The sequence below is a fragment of the Protopterus annectens genome, chromosome 5.part1, assembly GCF_019279795.1.
Source record: "Protopterus annectens isolate FY-2018-M chromosome 5.part1, PAN1.0, whole genome shotgun sequence".
Taxonomy (NCBI): domain Eukaryota; kingdom Metazoa; phylum Chordata; order Ceratodontiformes; family Protopteridae; genus Protopterus; species Protopterus annectens.
The window spans coordinates 232,236,471-232,250,856 of NC_056736.1; positions in this window are offsets into that span (position 1 = coordinate 232,236,471).

Below are 14,386 nucleotides of genomic sequence, written 5' to 3' on the forward strand. Positions count from 1 at the left end.
GAGCCATTTTAAACCTTCTGAGAGAGGTAACAAAACAATGGTCTTCTGTTGCACTCTGTATTTAAGGTTGTATTTGAAAACCTTAGTGATTCCAATGTATATCAACAGAAGGATTTTGCAGTTTATGAGAATTAATAAAGGAGTGAGACAGCTATTTCTTACAAATAGATTTAGATAATGATTTAATGGAAAGTAGCACTAGAACTGCAAGTTGTTATTGCCTTCCAAAGACATATGAGGATATCGGCAACCTTCGTGGCAGACCCATAGTTTCTTTATTTGATTATATTTTGCAAAATGTTGAACTTTTTCTGCATGATTGCTTTCATAAAGATGTACTATGTTTACCATCTTAAATTAAGGATTCTGCTGAAGATGCAAGATATAATGTGGAAAAATGACATGCAATGGGCGGTATTAGGTATATATAGTTTGTATATAAATATTACACTTAACCATGGGGCAGAATTTGTGAAATATATTTGTGCAAACTGAATTATAAATGTTCTAGTTAACTAAAAAGTATTTTATCTTTGATGAACAAATTTACCACCAGCTGAAGGGTTCAATGATGGGTGTCCTTTATACTCCTCTGTAAAAACTTAGTGATGCAGGTATATGAGAATATATCTGTATACTGTATATGTATGTATATTGAAACAGCTACTTTTGTTGAACATTGCATTGGTCAACATCTTTTTACTTAGCACAGTTTGGTTGACTAAACAGATGGTTGATTCCTGTCAGCAAAAGCAGCAGATTGGATGATTCTTGGGGTTGTGAAATTTGCCCTTTCCCCTAGAATTGTTCAGTCTCTGAGTGAGAATATGTAATTCACTTGGGGTGTGTGGGGCACAGCCCTCCACATAGGGGTTGTTGGGGGAGTTTTCTTTTGTTGTTTGTTGTACACTTTTTGCATAAACCAATATTGTTATTTGGTGCATACATAATAACATGTCAATGTTCATAATATTGTTCATTTAGTGCCGTCATTATGCATGTTGACATTAATGCCATTCAACAGAAGTAGTAAATATATATATATATATATATATATATATATATATATATATATATATATTTGTAAAGCAGCATGTAATCAGATATTTTTAAATTTTTTTAAACACCTTTATTGAATTATCACTAGTGACATAGGCCACTTTACATTTATACAAAAGTAATCAAACTATGTTAACAGATTAGCATTAACAAACATTATACTTCACATATATTGCTATATATTATATAACCTAAGCAACATTACATAAATTATTCAATTCCTGCCCCTTTTTTGTAAACAAGAAACGTTTTTATTAAACCACTACTTATAACACAGGCAATCATACATTTATATAAATGAAAACAAACCACACCAACAGAATGCTAGCTGCAAGCATTTTTTTACATCACAAACCATGCTGACACACTCCTGGTTGCAAACATTATACACTTATATTCTTTCCAATCATTTTTAAACATTACATATCTCATTTAAGTACTGCCTTCTTTTAACCTCATTCCTCCCTTGCATGTATTGTTCCCACAGTTCCCATTTTTTCCTATGTAGTTTGCCAGAACCCTTCTCTAAAGCTCTCATTTCCAGTTGTTTTATCTCTGTTACTATAGTCACTACTTCTGATATAGCTGGTTTAGATTTTGAGCCCATTTTCTAGTATTTAATCTTGGTATGCCAGAGTGGGTAAACAGTTGCTAGAAGGCTATTTTTTATGATGCACAAAATAACAAAAAATAATAGATTTGGTGTCACCAATATTGCAGACAATACTACGAATGAACTAGTAAAAATGACTGGACCAGGATCGACCACACACAAAGTCTTTATTAGTACAACAGCAGTGCAACGACCAGCTAACATGTACTAAGTGCTTTCTCCCATCAATATATAGGGCATCATCAGAGTAAAAGTTAATGTAAAAGCTATTCAAACTCTTATACCATAGAATATATACGCCCCCTATGATTCTAACCAATCATGTTTTAAAACTCATTAATATTCATTCAAAAATAAATTATTGAATATGAATATAACATTTTACTTTATAAAAACACAAATACAAACAATTAAATGTTCTAGTCAATTTGACAAAGTAATTGATATATTTGTTATTATTCAAAACAAAATTAATTGCATTAAAATTACCCTATCCTACACCGAAACAAAACCAACATAAAAATTAGCTAGTCAAACAATTTAATAAACATAACCTTAGTTGCAATGGATATTGTTATAAATTAGTCATTATTATTATAAAAAAGACTAATAACCTAATAAAAAACTAATGAGAAACTAATAACCATCATAATATATATAACAAACTGTTTACCTAAATTTAAATTAAAAAAAAAAATATATATATATATATATATATATATATATATATATATATATATATATATGTGTGTGTGTGTATGTGTTATATGCCATTATCTAGAATAAGTGTAGATCAGCACTTTGTGCAGTAATTAACACTTGCAGTGACTGCATTGTGTTAGTACAGGCAAATATATATATATATATATATATATATATATATATATATATATATATATATAGCTATGTTAGAAACCTGGGAGGAAACTCCCAGATATGCTCAGAGCTAGTTCAAAATGATGTGAAGATTACTGATCCTACAGACATTGCCAACATACTGGCTGACAGGTTCAGTGCAAACTCCTCCCCCAAAAGGAGAGATATCTATACCAAACGATTGCAGCCCCCAAACATCTCCAGCCCAAGTGAGAACTGCTCTCCAGCAAAAACACAGCATCCATGGGACCTGATGGTGTCCCCTGTGTGCTCCATGAACTCAATGAGGAATTAAACCCACAGCTAGGACAGCTGTTTAATCAAAGTCTTACCTCTGGATACATACCCAGGAGTGGCGCACTGCAACTGTGGTACCACTTCACAAAGGCGGTGCCTCCACCGACCCTGGAAATTACCGCCCATTAGCTTGACAAGCCTTATCTGCAAAGCCATGGAGAGGATCATAATGGACCTCATAAATAAAGACATAGGGAATTTGCAGACTTTGGATCCAACCCAGTTTGGCTTTGTCAAAGGCAGATCATGCCTTTTAAACTTGGTTGACTTTTTCAAACAGTCACCAAAGCCATTGATGAGGGAAAGGCAGTCCATACAGCCTACCTCGATCTGGCTAAGGCCTTCGATACAATACCCCATTCGGGTATCATTGAAAACTCATCAGCTTAAATGTCAACCCATACATCACAAGATGGGTTGCAAACTGGCTGAGTGACAGAACCCACAGGGTCAGAGCTGCTGGCGCCATGTCAGACTCAAAGCCTGTCACAAGTGGTGTCCCACAGGGCTCAGTCCTGGCCACTCTTGTTTGGCATCTACTTTTCAAGTACAAGCAAACACAGGAGGGTTATATGACAAAGTTTGCAGATGACTGCAAACTGGGCCATAGTAGAAAACACATCTGACACAGATATCCTTCAGAAGGGTCTCACAGAAACGGATAACTGGTGCCAGAGCCACGCCTAAAGTTAAATGCCAAAAATGCATAGTCATACCCTTCGGGAAAACAAGGTTACCCCTAGCTACCAAATAGGTGGCAATCCACTGAGCACAGAAGAAGTTATCAGGACCTGGGGACCCAGGTTGATAGTAGTCTGTCATTCGACACCCATGTAGCTAAAGTAGTTAGGAAGACCTTCTACATTGCCCACCTTATCATGAAGGGATTCTCATCTAGATCAAGGGAGGTCATAGTCTCCCTTTACTCATCACTCATCAGACCAATGATTGAGTACAATGCCCCATTCGGAATGTATCTGACCCGACACTTGCAGCAGCTGGAGAGGCCACAAAAGTTCCTCACCAAAAGGATAAAGGGTCTCAAAATCTGTCCTATGCTGCCCGACTGAAAGAACTCCAGCTCTATTCAGTCGCCATCATTGCTCAGAGGTGACCTTTGCCTAACATACAAGGCCATGTCAAACCCAGATTTGATGAATATGCTTCACCTCAAAAATCTAGATCCATCAGAGCCACAAGGGCGGAGACTTAAACCTTGACACGGCTATTAATAGGACGTGCTGGAGGGATAGATTCATCACCCAAAGACTCCTATGCTGTGGAACAAAATCCCGTACATGTGAGACAGAGCACTCGCTGGCCTTGTTCAAGAGAAATCTTGACCAATGGATGGGAGATCGCAGATATACCCCAGGGATTACCTCAGTGTCACTGCTCGACAGAGGCACAGCAAAATAATGGGTATAGTTCCCCATACTAAAGGGGTGGCGTAAGCCACAAAACGATGGGCTAGGCTTGTAAATGCCCTCAGGCAGATAGCCTAGTATGAACCTATGAACCTATGAACCTATATATATATATATATATATATATGTTTATTCACAAGCCCAATAGAGCAGTAAAAAAACAGGTGTTGAATATTCATATGCAACATGACCTATACTTTAATATACTAGAAAGTGATATATGTTCATTTAAACCCAGAGGCCTAGATGCATCAAGTCTGAGTTGCCAAAGGCACTCTTTGACTTCCAAAAGTGTCTTAGCATCCCCACCTTTGTCATTGTATGGGATTTTATCAATGACAAAAAATATAAACTTTTTGTAGTTGATACAACCTTGACTATGTATGTAAAGAGCATTGGTATTTTTTTTTGTTTTTAATATCCCTTATGTGTTCTAATATCCTTAGTCTTAATTTTCTAATGGTTTTGCCCACGTAGAAAGTAGGACAACTAAGACATGTAGCAAGATATATCACCATTTTGGTGTTGCAGTTGCAGAACCCGGGACATCTGATAGTCCTACCAAAGTTATGCACTGCAACATATGGCCCATTATTAATATATTTACAAATGCTACAGGATCCACATTTATTCATCATTGAATTTCTATAAAGATCTTGCTTTGCAACTGTCTCCATTAATTCCTTTAAGTTTTTCCCTCTACTATATGTAAAAACTGGATTGTTACCCACTACCGTGGTGATATCATTGGTAAGAAAACTACACCAGGTGTCGTAAACAATATTCTTAATGTTCCCACTACTCTCATTAAATAGCAAAACCATTGCATATCTCATGTTGTTAGATCTGTTATTTACAATGTCCTTTAATAAACCACCTTTTAAGATTGGTTTATAAACAGTATTTCTTTTCTGCGATACCTCCAACTTAATGTTGGATAAAATGTCATATGGATAACCTCTCTCTGTTAACATATCAAATAATTTAGAAACTTCTAAATCATAAAGGTTGTCGTCACTTATAAGTCTTGACAACTTCACCATTTGTCCCTTCATTATATTTTTCTTCTGAAAAAACGGATGACAACTATGAAAAAAAGTTTATTTTACGATATATATTAGATATTAGTCCACCATTTACTTTATCCTTAATTAACAAAATATCTAAAAAGTCACATTGATCAACCTGTATCTTGTAGGTGAATTTCAAGAAAGTGGTACTAGTTTCCATATAATCTATAAATTCATGTATTTCTTCAACTGTCCCCTTCCAAAAGATTAAACTATCATCCAAAAACCGCAAATATAATGCAATTTTGTGCATATGGTGTGAAGTAAATACATGGTTAGTTTCCCAATCAACCAAAACAAGGTTAGCGTAGGAAGGGGCACAATTTGCCCCCATCGCCACACCAGTAATCTGCTTAAAATACTCAGCTTCAAAGAAAATATAATTGTTGTTCAATACCATTTCTGTCAAATCAACAATTAGATTATGTTTTAAAGTATGCAGTGTGCTGTATTTATAAAGACAGTTGTTAAACATCTCTAGTCCTAAATCATTGGGTATGATGGAAAATAAATTTACCACATCAATAGTCACCATCAAATACTCATCGTCCAAAGGGGTATTTCTAATAACATCCAGACAGTGCCATGAGTCCTTTAGAACATGAGGTAATTTTTGGAATACATCTTTACAGTGAAAGTCAATAAAAGATGCCATGGCCTCAGTCTTGGAGCCCATAGCTGAAACAATTGGACAAAATGGTGGATTGTTCACATTTTTATGAATTTTAGGTATTCCAAAGATGGAGGGAATGACTGGTGAACCTACAGAAAGATAATCGTATTCATCCTTGTCAAGCACTCCATCCATACGCCACTCATACAGCTGCCAATCCAACTTAGTATAAGCACTGTTAACATCATATTTAGAAACCCTAACATATGTGGAGGTGTCGTTCAACAATTCTAACATATTGCTTGAATAATCAGTTTTGGTCATAATGACGACACCTCCACCTTTGTCGGGTTTCATCACCCTATAGGTGTCAGAAGACATTAACTTGTGGAGGCAAAATCTTTCCCCTATTGTCAAATTATCACATGTTGTTGGTACCTCCTAAATACCTCCTCAACTGTGTTTCACATAACTGTTCAAACATGTGTATGGTTGGGTTGGCAGGTGGAATAAAATTACTTTTTCTTCTCAATATGGGTACAAAATTTGTTATTTGACTGTTGTGGTTGGAAAAATACAGTTCCAAGTTCAACTCCCTTGTATAGAGCTTTAAGTTAACTAGTATTCTGCCAATCTCATGCCTAAATGAAGGAACAAAGGAAAATCCTTTGATAAACAAGTCACAGTAATCCTCACTTAATACTAAATCACTAAAATTGTAAATACAGAAACTACCTTTCTTAATCAGATTACAACAATGTTCCGTACTTTCTAAAACAGCTGGGGCTTCAAAATTATAGTAATTGTCAGAATCGACACCCTGGTCGTGTTCAACATCACTGTCAAAATATGCATCGTCAGTACTGTTGTTATACATAAAAAACCTTACTTCAACCTCACTTAAATTTAATGTACTGTTTAACTCAAAATTGTTCGTAGAACAACCGACAAAGTCAGCGTCAAAAGACTTGTCATAATCAGTTTTTTCAAAGTCCAAATTAACAGTGTAGGGGACAACTGATGAAACAAAAGAATGCATATAGTCAGGAGGACATATGTGGAAGGTATTTAATTGATCCCCTTTGACCACCTCCGTCTGGTGTACTGTATCTGTCCGCTCCCATTTCCTCCATTCTGTTGCATTGTGCCTGTTGTCGCTCGCGAATCCTTTGTGAGCGTCTCACAGGCTAATTATCTAAAAAAGGCTCATCATTATTTGCTTCATCAGAATATACATATTGTTCTACATAAGAATCAGTACCTCTGTCATTGTTAGTGCCCAAAGGATAGGTCGATACATCACCAAATCTGCTAGTTGTTCCGGTCAAATCTTTATATGTCTTAAAATGAGTGTAAGGTCTTTTATTAGCATAATCGTGGGTATCTCTATTTAGCTTGTTTGTTTTGTTCTCCAAGCCTCTTTTGACCAAAACATCCATATCTTTTAGTATGCTGTCATATTTGTATTTGTTAAATTCAAATAATAAATCTTTGGTAATGTTGCTATTTAATACAGCCAGTTCATCTTTTAATATATCTATTCTAGCAGAATTGTTACGCATAATTATACGCATAAGTTCAATACCTGTATTGTCGAACAACACCAATAGTTCCTGGAATACTTCCGAATTTTCATCAAAGCCCATGGGTAACTTAAAAACCCTTAAGCCCTTCGGCACCTGCTTCAACTCAATCGACCTTTCCAGGAAGATGTTGTCCATCTGTAGGGATTTAAACTGCTTGGGTTTTTTCTCAAACTCACCAAGTTGTATACGTATGGAACCGTTGCCGGCTGTATTAGTTGCTACCTATTTCAAACTCATAGTGGGAGGGTTTAGCAAATTAACAAAATTGCCTCCTCTGTGATTGGATATATGTGTTTGGCTGCCATTACTCTGTACTCCGTTGTTGTCAGCCGTTGTAGAAAAAGTTACCATTCTAGTACTTGTAGTCGGGGGCATGTGCAAAGTATAAAGTTCTGCTTGGGAATCCATTAAAATAACCTCGTCCTTACCAACCGGATGGTTTTCTTGTCCTCCACATTCCATATTAGCTGAGACTTTCTCCTGCATGGCTTTTACAAGCTTTTGAGTAATGTCAATATACTGTAACATAAGCTGATCCATAGCAATGACCAAATAAAGGCAATGATGAAAAGTCAATCCTCGTCCAGCGAAGGAATAATTCCACCAATATTGCAGATAATACTACTAATGAACTAGTAAAAATTACCGGACCAGGATTGACCACACACAAAGTCTTTATTAGTACAACAGCAGTGCAACGACCAGCTAACATGTGCTAAGCGCTTTCTCCCATCAATATATAGGGCATCATCAGAGTAAAAGTTAATGTAAAAGCCATTCAAACTCTTATACCATAGAATATATACGCCCCCCTATGATTCTAACCAATCATGCTTTAAAACTCATTAATATTCGTTCAAAAATAAATTATTGAATATGAATATAACATTTTACTTTATAAAAACACAAATACAAACAATTAAATGTTCTAGTAAATTTGACAAAGTAATTGATGTATTTGTTATTATTCAAAACAAAATTAATTGCATTAAAATTGCACTATAGATTTGGTGTCACCCTTAATGAAAACTGTGCTGTTCGCCAATGGAATTTTGACATGTTTCCCTTTAGAAGTAAGTGATGAGAAAATTGTTAATTTATATAGGAAGAATACTGCTAGTATTTAGTTTTAACACAGTAGTAAGTGTCACCTTTTCTACCTTCTTATTTTGTTACCACTGGAGAAATTTTTGAGAATGCATATACAAATGCCAGGGGAAGACTTTTTTAATGGATGCTAATAAATTATTTTCTCATATATTTGAATAGCGGATGTAAACCTGAATTAATTTCATGGTCATATTTTTTCAATATGTAGGTTCATAGGTAGGTACTAGGCTATCTGCCCAAAGGCATTTATAAGCCTAGCCAGAATGTGTTGGCTTTCGCAGCCCCCTTAGATTAGTTCCCAGTGCCTCTGTCCAGCAGAGCCACTGAAGTGATCCCAGGGATAAACTTTGTTTCCCATCCACTCGTCAAGGTTTCTCTTGAAGAGTGTTAGTGAGGATATCTGCCTAATTTAGATTGGAATCTTGGTCCAAAGCATGGGAAGTCTCTGGGACAGGAATCTATCCTTCCAGCACATCCTATTTATTGTTGTGGTGAGGTTTAGATCCCTAGACCGTGCGGCTCGAGGGGATATGGTTTTCTTTAGGGTGAGCATGTCCATCAATTCTGGGTTGGACATGGCCTTGTATGTCAGGCAGAGATCACCTCTGAGTAGGCAGTATGCAACAGAGTACAGCTGGAGTTTCTTCAGTCGAGCTGCATAGGGCATCTGTTTGAGGCCAGTGATCCTCTTGGTGAGGTACTTCTGTGGTCTTTCCAGCTGTTGCAAGTGTCTTGTAAGGTACATCCCAAATGAGGCATTGTACTCTATGATGGGTCTGATAAGTGATGAGTAGAGGGGCACAATGACCTCTTTTGACCTAGATGCAAACCCTTTTGTGATTAGGTGGGCCACAGAGAAGGATTTTCTAACCACTTTGGCAATGTGATTATCAAAGGAGGATTACTATCTACTTGGGCCCCCAGATCCCTTATTACGTCTTCTGTATTTAGGGGACTACCATCTAAGTGGTAGTTTGTGGTAGTTTCCAAAGGGGATGACTATGCACTTTCTGGCATTTAGCTTGAGGCCATGATTTTGACACCAGGTATCTGTCGCAATGAGACCCTTTTGGAGGATGTCTGTGTCAGCCGGAGAGTCAAACTGACCCTAGTTTGCAGATGTCTGCGAACTTGGTCAGCCTTAGTCCTCCTGTGCTTGCCTGTACCTCTGAGAAGTATATGCCTAACAGGAGGGGTCCTAGGACTGAGCCCTGGGGAACACCACTTGTAACCAGTTTAGAGTCGGACCTAGCTCCTGCAACTCACACCATGTGGGTTCTGTCCATGAGCAAGTTGGCAACCCATCTTGTGACATAGCGGTTTATGTTCAGGCTGGTGAGCTTGTCTATAATACCAAAATGGGGAATGGTGACAAAAGCCTTTGCGGGGTCTAGGTAGGCTGTGTGTACCACCTTTCCCACATCTATAGCCTTGGTAACTGTCTCAAAAAAGTACACCAGGTTTAGGAAGCATGATCTGCCCTTAACAAAGCCAAACTGGGTAAGGTCCAGTGTTTGGAGGTTCCCAATGTCTCTGTTAATGAGTTCCATGATGATGTACTCCATACCCTTGCAGACCAGCTAGTCAGGCCTATATGGCGATAATTCCCAGGGTCTGTTGTGGCTCCTCCTTTGTGGAGCAGAATAACTGTTGCTGTGGCCAGTATTCGAAAGCCTAAGGGTAACAGGTGCAAGCCATCTCTAGCGAAGCAGTGTGGCTTGTCGAGCATGTCATCCCAGGAGGACAGACATTGGATCCCCTTGAATGACACCAGAAACTTAGCCAATTGTTGAAATTGATAATTTTTTCTTTATACCGTGGTATCATTCTTGGTGAGGGCAGGATGCTACTCAGGGTCAGGGTCATACCTGCCTGGGCTACATGATCAGAGAGCTCTTCCAAGTCTCTTTTCATGTAGTCCAGGGAGCTACGGCTTAGGTCATTCACACCAACATGGACAATGACAGAGTCATATTTGTACTTGTTCTGGAGTGACCTGAGTGTTTGTGTTATGTGGTGGATCCTTTCACCTGACAGGCAGCTAACAGTAACCTTCTCCTTATTCAGCCTAGTGAGTGGGATGTCAGTGTGCCTGACTATAGAGCCACCTATTACTAGAGTGTTGAGTATGTTATTTTGCCTTAAGGGTTGTGATTGCATGGCACACTGGTTTTGTGAAGTATGTGTTTCATGGTTTGTGTTGGGGGGTAGAGGTTGCTTGGATGTCTGCTTTGGAGGTCTCTGTTGCTTTTGCAGATTTTTATTTAGAGCCTCTGAGTATGTTTTCGTGCTTTTATGTGTGTTTTTTGCCGGTGCTGGTTTAATGGGTCTATGTGAGACTGGTGGTGTGATGCAAGTATATCCCTTCTCCTCTTGACTATCTGATCCAGTCTTGGGTTGAGAGAGCTTAGCCTCTAGTTTGGCTGTATAATTGCATCTCTCACATGTATTAGTGTCTGGTGGTAGGAGGAGAGGTCGCCTGTGTACATGAGGCAGTTGTACCATTGCTTAAAAATGCCCAGATTCACCAGTTGGACTGCAAAGTACACCTGAAACTGCCCTTTGGACATGTCTGGATAGGTACAGTGAACTGTTTTACTGATTGGCTGGTAAGGTAGAATAGAGATCCTTGTCCTTCTGTACAGTATAGGGGGGTCTAGTGCTAGGGTTTATAAGTGTTTGTTATGAGTTTTGAGCAAGTGCAGGGCTGAGAAATGAATGGTTTGAGTGCTTAAGTTGAAAGTTTGTCTAGTTCAAAGGGAAAAATTGAAGAGGAGACTTTGTGGAGCTGGGAATAGTTATACCGTAGCTAACTGGCGCTGCCCGGCACACAAAACTGGGCAAATGCATTTTTTATAGCAGGGAAATGAAAGAGATATAAATTAGCCCAAAATCTCTGATAAACTACTAATTTCTGGGCTGTTACCACTCCTCCAGGGACAGATAGGCTGCTCAAAGCTCCCCTCTCTCACAGGTGAACAGAGAAACTTCCTTCTATGGAAGTAAGGTATGGGGAAACACAACGACTTGTAACACAGCCCTGAATTCAGAACTAATCTGAAAACTGGACTATACTAGCTTAGAAAGGCAGGAAACAAGCATTTTTTTTTGTTTTTTGGGTTTTTTTTTTTTTTTTAAGAAAAAAAGCAGATACAATAAAAAAACACTTTAAATGCAGAGACTGCAAATTAATTTTTAATAAATCTGTGGCTAATTATATCTTATTTATTGACTTAAGATGTCATCCAGTGGAAATGTGGATATGCATTTTGAAGAAAACCATGACAAAGCAGTGGTTATTTTTAAATACCACTAACCTTTTAAGGCAGAATGATTTCTTTAGGACGATATTAAGCATGGAACTAGCCATATCCAAAAGAACCAAGATGGTCTCCTCCAAAAAAAGGAAGCCAGTCTGGTGGTCCTCATGCCATTAATAAACTCTACAACAGAAGGAAGAAACTGTTGCAGAAAAAGGTGAAGTCCCACGACTGGAAAAATTCCCTTATTAGCCTCAAGAAAAAGTTGAGATCCCTCATCAAAATCTCCAAAGCCAGCTATGAAGGCAGAACTGCATCAGACACTAAAAACAACCAGAAATACTTCTATAGTTCTATCAAGAATCTTCATGGCAATACTCAGATTTACTCTGAGTTACTTCACAATAGTACCTCATATACTGAGCCAACAGATATTGCCAACATACTAGCCAACAGATTCAGTGCCAACTTTACCCCTCTCTCTTCCCCTAAAGGACAAATCTCAATACCGGAAGAATGACAGGCACCCAGCATTACTGCAGCACAGGTTAAAGTTGCATTGTCTAAGGCCAAGAATACAGCTTCCATGGGACCTGACTATATTCCAGGATGTGTTCTACATGAATTACAAAGTGAACTGGCACCACATCTGTTTGCTCTGTTCACTCACAGCCTCACCTCGGGCATTGTCCCTACCAAATGGTGCACTGCTACAGTCATCCCTCTCTGTAAAGGAGGAGCAACTACAGACCCTGGAAATTATTGCCCCATTAGCCTGATGAGTCTGATATGTAAGGCTATTGAGTGCACCATCATGGACCTAATTAACAAGGATATACGGAATCTCAAAACTCTAGATCCCACACAATTTGGTTTTGTGAAAGGGAGATCATGCCTGCTCAACCTGGTTGCCTTCTTTTTCAGTCAGTCACCAGAGCAGTGGATGAATGTAAGGCAGTTCATACAGCCTACCTTGATCTGGCCAAGGCCTTTGATACCATTCCTCACTCAGAAATTATTGATAAACACAGCAAACTAGGCATCAACCCCTATATAATTAGATGGGTTGCAAATTTGCTCACAGATAGAACCCATAGTGTGAAAGTAGCGGACTCCAAGTCAGACTGCTGACCAGTCATGATTGGAATCCCACAGGGATCGGTCCTGGTTCCATTCCTGTTTGGTATCCATCCTCCCAACTGTACCAAATTACTCATTTTCTTACCGAGTTTTGGGGTCGAAATAGTGGGGTGCCATGATTCCTGAGTGGCACCCCTTAATTTCCAATTTATTTTTCATTTTTTATTTATTTTTTTTGCTTTTTGAGCTGACATCATCACGTGCGAGATGACGTCAGCTCCATCGGCCTAACAGCCTGTCAAATTGAGCTCAAGGGCTCATGTGCACACATTTCCACCTGGCTGGCTGTTTGATCTGAGGGCAGGAAAGAATTATCTATCTTCTGGGTACTGCAGAGCTTGAGCGGGAAGGACTGCTGCTTGAACTGGATCTGCAAGTGTTGGTACTGCAGTGTAGAGCTGAACGGAGTGGACTGCTTGCTTCAGCACATTCAGGATCTGCATCTGTTGAGGTATTTGCAGACTTACAGTGTGTGTGGTAACGTTCTGCTTTTAGCATTCTTGTTGAGGTATTTTATTTTAAAATGAACGGATTGCTTCTGCTTGTGTGCTGTGAGCAAACGGAATTGTTGAGGTGAGGTATTTACAGTGTGTGCTGAGGTATTTTATTTTAAACTGAACGGACTGTATCAGTCTGTGATCTTCTTCTGAACTCTCCTGAATGGAATTGAAACTACTGAATGAACTGCTTGCATCAGTGCAGGTATTGTAAGCTGCTTGCTTCTCTTTTTTATTTAAACTGTTTGCTTCTCTTCTCCTGAACAGAATTGTTGTTGAGGTATTTTATTTTAAACTGCTGAATGGTCAGCTTGGTTCTTGCTTCATAGGTTCATAGGCTGGTGCTAGGCTATCGGCCCTAGGGCCTACACAAGCCTAGCCATAACAATTCCCTGGCTATTTCTTCCCACAGTATTTACTTACCTGGACCCCTGTCTAGTAGGGCAACTGACATGATCCCCAGGGTGAATGTCCTATCTCCCATCCAGTCATCAAGGTTCCTTTTGAAGAGGGCCAAAGAGGCGCTCTGTTTGACTTGTATGGGCAGTCTATTCCAGAGTCTGAGGAGTCTCTGGCTCAGGAACCTATCTCTCCAACATGTTTTGTTCATTGTGATGACAAGGTTTAGATCCCTGGAGCATGTGTCTCTGAGGGATTGGGATTTCTTTAAGTGTAGCATGTCCAACAGCTCTGGGTTTGACATGGCCTTGTATGTTAAGCAGAGATCACCCCTGAGTAGACGATATGTGACAGAATATAAGTGGAGTTTTTTTAGATGGTCAGCATAGGGCATCTGCTTTAGGCCTGTGATTCTTTTAGTGAGGTATTTCTGCGGCCT